Consider the following 13,800-nt stretch of genomic DNA (forward strand, 5'->3'; position numbering starts at 1 on the left):
TTATAAGTCGATGGCTGAACTCTCCTGGGAAAAATTACTAGATGCTCTGCCAGTGATTAAAACTATGGAACATTTTCACAACTACTTGTATAGAAGGAAGCTTGTGATTGCAACAGACTGGGCATCCCAGAAGTGGCTCTTTGGATTTGAAACCAGAAGGGCAATTCCCTCTAGCCACACATTGGAAAAACTGCAGTGCTACGGTTTTGTAGTAGCCCAAAAGCATGGGTTCAGGCCTAACATTGATTGCTATTGATGTTTTGTCCAGATAGGTTCATTGTGGGATTGATTCCAAATGCCAGTCTAAACAAGCAAGGAGCAAAGAACTGATTGCTCAGGGGAATGAGCATGTTTGGGAAGAGATGATCGTTTCCTCCCTTCCTATATCTTGCAGAAGTTCAAATCCAGTGGAACAGTGGCTACAAGTATTCTCAAGAAACCAAGTCATTCCCATGGCAAGAACTTGATATCAGAGCACTGTGCAACTGGCAACAGCTACCTTGAAATATAGTCTCTCCCTTAGCTTACCTCAGTGAGAACTCTCTGTTCACACTGGGATGGCTTGGGGTTTGAAATGAAATTTGGTAAAGAAGATGGGAAGAAAGCAGTAGGTGATAAGCTTTATTGGGTGGTTTTAGATCAATGGAAAAAGAAGGCTGTAGGGTAATGTCCTCATTTGAAAATGGCTGGATATTTGAGGGGTTACAACGTGGCACAATTTCTATTGCAAAAGTTACACAATAGATGTAGAAAAAGTGCCCAGGAAACAAGAAACAAGGAAAATCTCTGTGAGGCAGTATTTTTGCCAAGCAGATCTTTCTGGTATACATGAATAAGGAGTAGTAATTTTTATTTGATTGGGGTTTATAAACTGGTTCACAACATAATAACCATTGTTTGGGAAGGCATTATCAGGGCCCTGCATGCAGTAATAAATCTTAATAGCCCTGACTAGCCTCACCTGTGGCCTCCACCCCACACTCATGGAACCAGGAGCTCTATTTAAGCTAAGCCTTGGGCCTTCAGCCCCTGTATGAGCTATGTTGGAGCAGTGGTAGGTCACAGCCATACTAGGGAGCTGCTTGCTCTGCACCTTAATCTATGTGCTGACTTGATCTGGGGCCTGGTTTCTCTACATGGGCCTGCCTAGTGATCACTGGATGTGATTTTAGCCTTGACCTATAGGAACACTTTCTAGCTGGACTTTAGACCTGCCTCATCACCATAGTAGTGTCTTAAAATCTGGTTTCTTTGTGGGACCTGGCCACTGTCTCTGGGTTTGTCCTGCTCAGTGCTTTAGGTACTGTGGGTTGGGCTCTGGCTAATGAGGTCGCTGCACTGGTGGCACTGGGATCCCCCTTGGCTTGTGGCTCACCTCCCTTTGGAGAACAGCCCTGCTCTGCTTCTCCCTGGCAGACATGAAGTGGAACAGACAGTAGCAGAGAGAATGAGTTAGATTTGGGATTTGGGGGTGAGACATACATGGGGTCAGGGAAGAAATTATGAATCATATGTGTTTCTGTAGACTTGTAGAACTACAGGAAATCTATTAAGTAACTACCATTTCAGTGAACAAATTTGTGATGAGATAGCAGTGAAAATCAGAGTAGATGCTGGTAGTTCAGCTGGCTTTCCTATCCCTAAATGGCAAGAATTAACGTTTCTTATTCCTTCTAAACTAGTAGGAGTGCAGGCTCCTCATCCTTGGTTGGGGGTTAGAGACTTCTGTAAATCTTCTGCCTGGTGTTCCTGTAGACTAACAATTCTTTAGGTCACTTAGAAGCTTTGAATTGCAAAATGAGAAACCAAAGTGTCACATGCTTTCTGGGTTATATTTGAAGACAGCCTTGGATAACTGGGACTAAGTAATACTAATGCTTCTAGTATGTGAGCCAGGAGTAGTACTTCCCCAGACTGGGGGTTGTGCTGGGACAAGGCCTAGATTACACCATCTCTTCTACGTAACCATTTTCATTCAGAGATTCAAAGGAAGCTTAGGCACATGGACTAGGATGGAGTTTCCCAACTGGAGAGATGGGGACTGCAGGGTGGGCCATAGGTCAGACTTTTTCAGTAGCAACAGTACTGCTGAAACAAAGATCATTTGTTAGACACCTCTCAAGTGCTGTTCAGTTTCACTGGATCTAAGGTAGTTCCTGAGTTTCTGGCAAAATTGTACGCTATTGTGTCCTCCCTACAGAGCAAATCACAGATAGAACTACTTGGAACTGGGAGTTTGAGTCTCTATCGCTGCTTTGTGAAGTCAATGCTTGGTTTAGCTGTGATAATCACTGAGCAGCTGAATGGTTTGGGGAACCAAACCATTTGGGGTTCAGAAGAATTCCTGAAAAATATCTATCTTAGATTTGATTTGGGCTGAAATCAAATCCTGAAAGTTCACTTGAACTTCTACTGAAACACAAATCTTGCATTTGGACCAGATCTGACTGGAAAACTTAAACTGGATAAACCTGAGGTAGGACTGTACGTAGAACTGATGTGAATACAAGCAATGTCATTGAAGATAATTTGGGGGTCAGTCTTTGAAATAACCTATCTGTTGTGTCCAAATGAGCGCATTTCCAGGGTTAAGATTATCCCATTCCCTGTCTACCAATGGAAAATGGAGAGAATACCTGTCAGCCTCAAAATTGCAAAAGCTGCTTGTATCCAGTAGGATACAATGCATGGGGTGTGTCAGCTAGCAACTTCCACCCACACAACAGATGCTGTTCAGGCGCCCATTGTAAGAGATGCCTCCAAGGAGCCTGAAAAAACTGCATAAGGAGTGGGAAGCTCCAAAAAGAGATGCAATGAGGTGTAATTGGTTTGGAGTAGCACATGGGAACATCGGAATAGAAAGACAGGATAGTCTCTTAATTATATAATTTATCATTCTTCTATGAAGAGTCTCTTATTTCCTTTCGGAGGTAACTTAAAGGTGTCAGACTATCCTAAACTGCAGTGATGAGTAAATAAGTTAGTGAGATGTGGTTATGTACTGCCTTGATTATTATCCTAATTACTGTCTTTTACTTCTGTAAGTTGTAAGAAGCCATAAAGCTTCCTCATGAAACTGCAACAGGTGATGGAACTTCAAAATCCAATGTTCAGAACCAAAGATACAAAAAGCTGCTCAGGAATTCACAATCTGCAGCCACAGTCTTCAGTGGGAATCTCTTTGAAGGGAGTGCTGTGTGTGTGTGAGAAAAACATAGAAGAGAAAGCTAAGTGTAAAATGAACAAGCACTGGGACTACGGTTCTTACAAAAAGCTAAAGGAGCGTTTTTCAGCTGAATACTGTGCCAGATGACTGAGTTGTGAGCTGAGACAGTCTCCTTCTATTTGAGTCCTTTTTTGTTCAAGCAAATGGGATGACATCAGGAAAACAGCTGACTCCACCAAACAGTTTCTGCTCCTAACTGGAACAACCTGCAATGCCCAAAGTTGTGACTCAGCAGGTAAGAGGGGTCATAACATGTGTTAATTGCCAGAATAGTTGTGATGTCTTAGAATATAATTTTTATCCTCTGTTTATCACATGGATCCAGTCTTGTCATTTGTGAACTGAAATGGGGGCAAGATTACTGGCACAATGAGAAGTGGATCCACACCATAAATTTAAGGGACTGGGACAAACAGAGGCAAGTCCACAGTAGGAAGAGTATTGTTCGGTGCCAAAAAAAAAAGTGTGAAAGATGATACTATTATCTTAGAAAATAGAAATCTTATGCCAGTGATGTTAGAACCTCAGAAATAATGTGTCAAAGACATTGGAACATTTAGAATACAATCTCTTGCTGTTCCAATGTCATCAACATGTTGTTCTCACTATTTTCTATGACAAGAAAATTTATTGAGTCAATTTGTCTTCAACATGTTAAATGTACTATGTGTAGGCAGGTAAGCTAACCTTATTTATATAGTATAACAAGGGAGAATGCTAACTACGCTCACTTTTGCACTTTTGAAAACTGTCTTCTAACAGAAAATACCACACATCCATTTTCAGAGCTGCACTTTTCTCACACCTGACCTAGTGTTTCTCAAGAGAATTGCTTCAACAAAGAGGGGGATAATTCTACCTGTGGTGTTGAAGTGAAAACTTTGGTTGGCTCATTACTCTGCTTAAACTGCTCTCACACCAGATATTGCTTCATCTTTCCTACAAAAATTCTGTCTCAGAGTAAGACCCTGAAATGTCTGTTCCCCTTCTGCTTCATGCATTACTTTAATATTTCCAGCTCTACCTTTTTGATTTCATTTTTTCCACTGCTTTTCTTGATTTACCAGGGTGATTTCTCTTCTTTCTCTGCTTTTGTTTTTGCCCTCTCCCCTGGTATAGATGGAACAAATGAACACTCAACCCTTTGCATTTCCCTCATCCTTAACCCTGGCCATTTTAAATCTGCTATGTGCTCCCAGGGGTCTCAGTTACCGAGCCAGCTCCTTCTGACTTGGTTGCCTTTTTTTTTTTTTCTTTTTTTTTTGTCACTGGTATAACCTGTGCTATACGACATCCCTCTCCATCACTGCACACAGACCACTTGTCTAAGTGGAAATTGGGCTGGTTTGTGTCAATTCCTCATCTTATTGCAACCTCCTAAGACTCCGGCTCTCCAAGAGTTTTGTACCTGACTGAGGTGGTCTTCCTACTACTGTGAGTGGCTCTTCCTTTCATGTCCTCTTTTCCACTTGGTGGCTCCCTGTCATTTCAGTGTTTTCCCTATACCCTTTATACTTTTCCTAAATATCTGTTCCCTATACATACAACTGTGATTGTGACTGTGTATTCCTTTGCATACATTCCCTGACAATCTCTTGCAATCAGAGATCAGCAGTTGCCTATTTGAAATCTTGCCCTGAATATCTGACTTAAATACATGCTCTTTACCTTTTTCATCTTTTGACTTTTCATTTTTCTAAACACAATTCTCTCTCTTCTCAAAGCAGATAATTCCTGTTTTCATCTTTTTCATTTGCTATGTTTTTAAATATCTTTGCCATTTCTCCTCTTTAAATGGCTGTTGATCGATATTCAATACATACATTTTAGCAAAGTGATCATCCCATGCAACTAAAATTTCATAGCAGCACTTTCCCTGCTAGCAAAGGTGGGCTTGGTAGTATTTATAGGTGATTAATGAATCCTCAAGTTAAGTGCCTTCCTGTTTCTGAGAGGAAAGCCATATGCTTGACTTTCTCCCCTTCAAGGAGAAGTGATGTAGCTGCTTTTGCCAATCATATGAAAGATATCATATGCAGAGACAAGATCCAAAGTAGTCCAAGGGGTTTACAACTTGAGAACCATTGTCTGGTCCCTCATCCTTTCTCTTCCCATGCTACCAAGTATTTTGTCAAATTTCCTTCTCTTGCTCAAATAGTGGTCCTTGCAATACTGTATCTCTTGTCATAGATATTACAATAGGTACTTCTTCAACAGCTATAAAGTCACCTCACTTATGCAAGTTAAGCCATACGAAGCCACAATTCTTGCATGCTAATGTCACAGTCCAGCATCTTTTTCCCTTCCAAATTTAAATCACTACATTAGCTTTTTACCTCATTCCACACAAAGCAGAAACTCATTGCTGTTAACTTTCAGTCACTTGGTACTTCTGTCTACTGATGTATGTCAGTTTGAACCCAGCAGACACACTACTTTTACAAAATAGTAGGGACCATCCATATTCCCTGCTACCCTTCCTTTAAGCAAACCTATGTGCCTAGAACATTGTGCTGGATGTTGTGCCCTGCAGCCTCGCTTTTATTCTCATGTCCCTCCTCAGTTCCATTCCAGTATCCTCTCCTTTCTTCTGAACTTTGCCATTTGCGATACTAAATGTCCAAAAACATTGCTCCTTAAATATCAAAACTAAAGTGCTGTGGTGCTTTATGGAGATGTACATCTCATTATTCATTGCCTGGTGTCTAAGGAAGAGCAATCTTTGACACAAACTTTTTTCACGGTTGAGATACTTGTATAGTCACTCTCTCACATGGATACTCGACGTCTAAAAAGATCTTAATCTATATGACACTCTTCCTCAGCAGCGGCAATAGTAGGGTTTCTGGCCACTAGAATTCACTAGTATTATAAGAATTCAACTCTTCAGTTTGGAACCCTTGCTGTCTAGACAACTTAGGTAAAACCTGCTAGTGACTTGTAGAGTATTTTCTGAGGGACATTTGTATGTGCATACTGAGAACATGACTGCATAAGTAAAAAGCCTAGAAAGAATCTTCCACTGTTTGTAGGCACAGTATTAATCTCAAACTCATATAATAGCAGACCTTGTTGCTTGTTTTCTCTCACTGTTATCCTGTAATTACTGGTAATGTTGCCTCACCTGCTTCACTTTTTATTAGGCATTATACATTCTTCTATAGCCATTCCCTTGATTAAGTTTACATGGGTATAAGATTATAGGTGGCACCTGTTTTCTGTTGTTCAGACCATCACCTGTCAAAATAAGTTTTCTGCAAAGAAAATAGTGTATGTATCCTTTAAACACGCTAAATCATGTATGTAAACTACCCTCAAGAAGTTCTACTGGATGTGAGGATTTTGTAGCTCGGTATAAAGCATTTGTGAAAATAGTTCTTTGTCAGTGCATATAGAGGGAGATGCTTGATACTTTTCTCAGTTTTCATGTTTTTGTTGAAATAAAATTATTTGTTATTGTATGTGATACTGTATGTGACTCTGCCAGAGTATGTGATTTGTTATTGTATGTGATATTGTACGTGACTCTGGCAGAGGCCACATCTTGGTCTGCATTTTGTACAGTGCCAAGCAAGCATTCAGTGCAATATCCTTGATACACAGGCAGACCAATACACAGGCAGACCAATTTGCAAATGGGGGTGCTTTAATAACATGTCTAAACACACAACTTGGGCACTTTATTAAGGTCCTCAGGGCTCACACAGTTTGAATCAATTTGGTAATAATGTTGGGTACTTTATAAAAGCAAGACTAAACAAACAAATAAAAAAGAGATTCACTTGAGACACAGAAGTTTGGGCATCATTCAAACCACAAAGCAAAAAAGGTGCAGAGCAATACAACTGGTTGCTGCTGAACCAGGTCTGGTAGTTGGAAGAATCTCCTCCGTGTTTCACCGATGCAAATCTTTCAAAGGCAAGAACTCAATGCACTTCAACTTTCCAAAGCTGTAGCTGTAGCAGGTAAAGAGATTTGAATGGTCCTTCTAAATTGGATGAAACGACAGCTCTGTAAAACCATCTTTCCAGTATCTAATTGTTTTAGGGCTTTGAACTATAACTGCAGTAAGAAAGTATGACTAGTAATGGGGCACAGTGTAAAATATGAGATCTGTGCACATATTGTAACCTTCATGATGTTTGGGTTTTACTGTAATGAATTACAGAACTGTGTCTAAATATGGACAACAGAGTTGAGCATTTAAAATTTAGGATTAAAAGATGGAGCTACAGCGTCCATGTAAGCTCCATGGGGCGGGGTCTGATTCTTTCTCAGCATTTGCATTATGCCCCAATTAATCAAAGGGTCCTGGTTATGGACCTGGAGCAACAAGAATTACAAGATAAATGAATCTTCAAGAAGCCCAAATCATAGCGCAGTCATGTCTAAGAGAAAATGTCATTAAACATGCTGCATACATACTAAAATTAAATCCACTAAAGGGATGCTTAGTCAGAAGATTTTACAAAGTTGGGGGCTTTGTATACAAAACCCACAATACATTCTGCATGTATATTAGGCAATAATTTCCAGCTTCCTTAATTTGTTTACATTTTTCCGAATTACTGTCCTTAATTTTGTTTCATTACTTCCCACAATGTTAAACCATTTAAAAACATCTACAATGTGCATAGTACTTATCGCTATCCAACTGAAAGTATAACAAAGCCTAAATCTGCTAATTTTGTGGCTGTGCGGAGGCATCTGTACTGTAGCAAGGTCACAGCAGAGGGCCACAAGTGGGGACTCCTGGGCTCCAGTCTTGGATCTGCCAATAAGTGGTTCTGGCTGCCATCCAGATTTCACTGACGTTAATGTTAAAACTCACACTGAGTTTAGTGACTTGTGAGTAGTGCAGTCTTTTTATGCCTTGATTTACTTCTACAAAAAAAAAGGAATCGCATGAAGAAAACTGAGTGAACCTTTTTTCCCCCCGCAAAATCATTTTCTAAGAGGAAGAGGAAAAAGATGGGGAACTAACTACTAAAACAGGCAAAATTATGTCTAAATAGAAGAGAAATTCAGTACGTGCTTTGGGTTGGAACACAAAGGACTTCTACACAATGTTTGGATGTATCCCTACACTTTGTCTTGTACCTGAAGTACAGAGTTCACACCTCTGATGTCTGCCTCTTAGGAAGTTAATGCATTTTTTGCTTTCCGGGAAAAGCCCTAAGTAAAGAGAAGAGCCTTTTCTTAAATAAAAAGGGGAGTAGAAGATGGGCCTTATTTTTCTTTTCTCTCCAAAACTGTCGTAGCCACCAACCTAGACCAGGGCAAACAACAGCCTCCGTGTCATTTGAACAACTTCCCTTATGCATCTGGCCACTTGTTTCCAAATTTTCATTTTTCAGAAATGCTCAGAAATAAAACATTTTAGGTCAAACAGAACATTTCTTTTAGCTTGAAATGGAATGTTTTCCCTTTCCCTAAAGGCAAAAGTGATTGTGGGTCATACTGAAACCAAAAAGTATGTTAGATTCAACTACCAAAATCATTTATTCTCACAGCTTCATGGCAGGGTGTTTTTCATGGCAAATTAACAACTGTATATGCTTTGGGACCTTCAGATGAAAGAGACTATAGAAGTGGAAGGGATTCTTAGATATATTTAATTTGCCTTTAGTAACTGGATAAAGGAAATAATCAGTATATTAAATATACATGAAACATTTTTGGAATGTATAGTGTGTTGGAAAGGAATGAATGGTTTATGTTATTACTGGGAAGTGAGGTATATATAATCCACTGTGTGTGGTTGTCATCAAAGTCCTACCAGGAATGAAAAACTAAATGTGCTATTTTTACCTTTTTTTCTTTTTTTTTCTCCCTGCTTTGTTTGTGGCTTTGGCAGAACAAAGAGAGACCTGGATAAAATGAGAAAGATTGTTCTGCATTTATCATGATTGTGTTTGAGGCACTGTCTTTAGTGTGAAGGCACAATAAGCTTTTCATTTATTATTTGCATTACAGAAGCCTAGGCTGGTATTAAAAGTCCACAATCCCAGGCACTCTGTGTACTCACGGGGAAGAGCAGTCACTTCATCCAGAGTTTGTGATAAAATAGGACAAATGATGAGAAGCGAACAGGGTCACAGAGGATTATTGCTGTTTAATTCTTACCTGGAACATAAAGTCAGTTTTTGGTTCTGGTCTGCTGCAGCCCCCATTCTTTACTCTCTCAGAACGTTCTGCCTTCACCTGGCATTACTCTCCTACGAGCCCATAATTTCATCACAAATATCGTCTTTCTGTCCACAGATTTCAGTAGAGGTAGTGGATGACTGTAATACATGATTCAGTAGATGGTGCACACATGGATGCCTTTGCTCTTTTAACTTTGTTGTGACAGAATTTAAAAACTATACATATTCCTTTCATCTCCCAAGCCTGACCTGGCAGGAATGTTCATTTAAAGAAGACAGTGATAATCCCAAACAAGATTAATCAGTCTTAAATCCTTACCATTGGTAAAAGAAAATGGGATGGTACAAGCCTAGTTTTATTTTATTTCAGTATTTTAACAACAGATGCAATGCTGCCTTTGTTATTATCCTTTATTTCTCAGACAGTGTTCCCCCTCCTAATTATTACTTGTCATCTTCAGTAAGATGGAGAAATGGCATTCTTTGAGCTCAGGTAAATATCAAAGTAATCTTACTTGTAATGACATGACTGCGTTCACTGGGGAGTGAAGTATAATGAACTAAAAAAGGAATTTAGTATGCTTTCCAAATTAAATAATGTATTAATTTCTTCCAAACAGAGGTCCCCAGCCCCACTTGAAAACAGTGGTGCTTTTAAATACCTCAAAAGTTTGTGGGCACTTTAGGGAACAGCAGCCAAGAAGCAAAAGGCATTAGGGCCACCTCCTTCTGTACAGTGCTGTGTGGGGAATAGCTGGAGATGGTCCGAGCTGCCCATCACAACCCCACGGGGGCTTTGTCTGGCTGCCAGCCAGGGTACCCTGCACAGGGACTGTCTCTGTAGGTGGTGGAGATGTGCGCCAGCTTCTGACAGAGGTCACCAGCAACAAGGGGGAACACCAGCCCCCGACCATCCTCTCTTCCTTGTTTTTAATCTCTTCAGCCATGGGTACTGAGACACATTAATGCCACAGCTTTTTCTGCCATTCCCCATCATCTGAGCATCCCTTCACAAGGGCAGCCACCTCTTGCATTCCATTGCATTATGTAGCATTTTCTTTGCAACCTTAGTTCCTGGAATCATATATATATATATATTAGCCCTTCAGAAAAGGCTAGTTTTCAGCTTCTGTGATTGCAGAGAATAGTTTGGATATATAAATTCTGAAAGGTTCAAAAATCAAAGGCAAGTCAAAAAGCAGGCTTGATTCTTCAGCGTCTCCCTTTAGGCAGCTCTCATTTTTTATTTTGTTGTTGTTGTTGTTGTTTTAGGTATATGCTTATTTAGAAGGCATAATGGAAGATAAACTCATTCAGTTTATTGGTTTTAACCTCTTGGATAATTCTCCAGGATTCTGCTGAAAAATTAATGTTTTGAATGATTTTTCTGCCAACAGTTTTCTCTTTGAAACACCATTTTTCATTTCAGGGAAGGTTCAGAGCAAAAATTCCAAGCAGTTTTATGCAGAATTTAGCAATTACTCTTTGCATAGTGGCTTGAAGTCATTAAAAGTAGCATTTCTTGAAGCAAGTTGGAGCACAGGTATGCTTAGCTATGCTGCGATAGAAGTAGCAGAGTTAATGCAGCAGAGAGTTGAAGTGGGAGCCATCCATGACTTCTTTATGCACCAGCCTCAGCTGAACTCCTTGTGCTCTAAACTGCTCTGAACACATCTATACATGCAGACGTGTAAACCTATAGACAGAAATGTATACAGTTAAAACAAAGAAATCATAAGCCCGTACTTAACCACTCTTTTCAGAACAACCATTTTCAAAATCGATGCGTTCTTATTCAGGTAGAGAGAAGGGGACTTTGGAAGAGTTAAGAAATAAAGGAACATTTGGTTTGGAACATTTGAAAAACTTGCACACTATCACATATATAGCAAAACCAATGGAACTGGCCATAATTTTGCCATTTAAGACCTACATCAAAAAAATCTCATATTGTTCATTTAAATTCAAGTCAATTTTATTTAAACCAGTACTTAATGAATGATCTTTTTCACTTTGGGAAAAACTCAAGGGTCTGCTTCACAGGCTTATTTTATAAGCCTTTCCATTTTTCTGTGCATTATTCTTGTGTTATTTCAAAACAAGTCAGTAGTATTCACAGAAATCTTCACAGGCTGATGTTGGAATGTCTTTTTTTTCATTAAAACATAAAAAAGCTGTTTCAATCAGAATTCAGAAAGAGCTGGTCTTAATTATTTTTTGAAGTAAAACATAATTTCATCTCCTGCACCATAGTGACAACTCAGGAAGTCTGTATTATGCATTCTTTTTAATACCCCGGATTAAGGCAAAAGTAAGAAGAATCTGTAAATATTTTTTTTTTAATAGGCTCTCAGGATGTTTAGTTAGGAGAGGGGCATTGAAGCAGCATTTCCTGGGAGGCCCGGAAAATATTTATACATTCTGTTCTGCACCCCAAGGAGGGTTTGGGGGTTCTGTGACTGGGCGGCGTCCGCCTCGAGAAGGAGGCCCACAGAAAGTCGGGGCCCTGCCCGGCGCCGCGGCCTCCCCGCGGCCCTCCGGCTCCGGGCGGCCGCAGCCGCCATTTCCTCGACGCCCGAGGCGCTGGGCGGCGGGTGGGCACCTGCCGACCCTGGCGGCTGCCGCCGCGGAGGCGGCCGAGCTCGGCGATGCGCCTTCCCCCTCAGCTAGCATTTCCCCGTCAGCGCGGAGCTGGCCGCTGCCTGGCAGCGGGGCTTTGCGGTAGGAAACGCCGAGCACCGAGGCCACCGGGGCCGCCGGGTCGAAACGAGCGGCGGCGGCAGGGCCGCGGGCGGCGGCGCCCCCTCGCGGCGAGCTGTGGGAGAGCTGAGAGCAGGGTTAGGTGCCTCTGCCCAGCTCCTCAGCCTCAGAAGACTCAGATCTACACTTGGGTGTTTCTGCAGAAGACCACAGCACGCGCAGGGACGCTAGGTCATCGCCACCTCTCTGGGCCTTGGAGGTCCCAACCCTTATGCCTGTTATTTTTAATATTTGTGTGAAAACGCTAACCACAGTTTGGTCTGACAGCCACAGGCTGAAGAAACTCCTGCAGCTAGGTGATAATGAGGTGCATGATACGTAGGTAAACAACTAAATACACAGATAAATTGCTCACTTGATCTATAGATCGGTCATTAGATGGCGTTTTCTTCTAGGTCATTCTTTAATCACTAATGCAGCCTCACCAGTGAAACATTTAAAAAGTTGTATTTCTCCTTCTCCTTGATCTCTTTTTCATGCCAGTGAAGGTGGCACATTCTCACAGGGAGCTACTTTTTCCAAAATATCTAAAATTATGTTATGGATTTTTGTTTTTTAGCTTTTGAGACTGCATTTGTAAAGCTTTGGAAAATAAAAATGTGACATTTGACTTATTAAAACAGCCATATTCTTTTATTCGGCAAAGGGGGCAGAATTCCTGCTTTTTAAAACTTTCTCATTCTTTTTCCTGATGCACAGGTGAAAAAGTACATAGCAATTGAAAGCATCAGAAACTATTTTTTCTTATAGCTTATTTCTCTCAGAAAAGGGATTTGCCTTCCTTGTTTTACTTGAAATGTGAGGGGAAGATTATGTTCCAACTCCACCTAGTTTATTTTTGAAGGAGAATGAGTGAGAAGAAGCTAAAGGAGAGGGCTTTTTACTCTTTACTTACTTTGTTACTTTGTTTCTTCTTCCATGGGAGAAGAAAAATGGTGACAGAACATTTCTTCCTACACAGTCTATTTCAAGTTCTTTGCCATTTTCTTTGAGAAGAAGAGGTTTAGAGAGCACAGAACTGGAATAAATCCCCTCCAAAAGTGCAATTTTTTCCCCAAATATTTCCCTTCTGTAAGAGAGATGTAAGATAGCAAACAACATTAAAAGTGTTTGCTTTTAAAAGTACTCATAGGAATGGTAGTAGTGTTTTTTCTTAGGTTTTCTAGTAACTTTATCCTCCCCTGAAGTGTCTGCTGTTTTGTGGAAGTTGTTTCACTTTTTTAGTAAAAATCTGCAAACTGAAATTTTCTTGCAACAGAAGCAAAAATAAAAGTGAGAAACTTGGCAGAAAGAAAAAAAAAATCCTGCCAACCATCTTCCATAGTTACATGAAGTGAAAAATGGAGCCATTGCTGGGGCTGCTGTCTCTTGCTCAAGTGACATCTGGTCTGGATGAGTAAATTCACATAATCAGCATGTAGAGTGTAAATCAGGTGTCCTACACGCTCTTTTTGTCATTGAGATCTAAACAAGGCTGTGAAGAAAGTCTTTGGTCACTGCGTAAAACCTCTGTTCCAGGACTGTCCAGGTCAGCTCTGGACGTGTAGTCATCCAATACAGAAAAAGTAGCTCCCTGTGGGCATGTGCCACCTTCACAGGAATAAAGAAGAGATCAAGGAGAGGGAGTAGCAAAACGGGAATTTAATGTTTGCCCATCAGCACCAT

Source organism: Cygnus olor, chromosome 1, assembly GCF_009769625.2.
Source record: "Cygnus olor isolate bCygOlo1 chromosome 1, bCygOlo1.pri.v2, whole genome shotgun sequence".
In the NCBI taxonomy this organism is placed as follows: Eukaryota; Metazoa; Chordata; class Aves; order Anseriformes; family Anatidae; genus Cygnus; species Cygnus olor.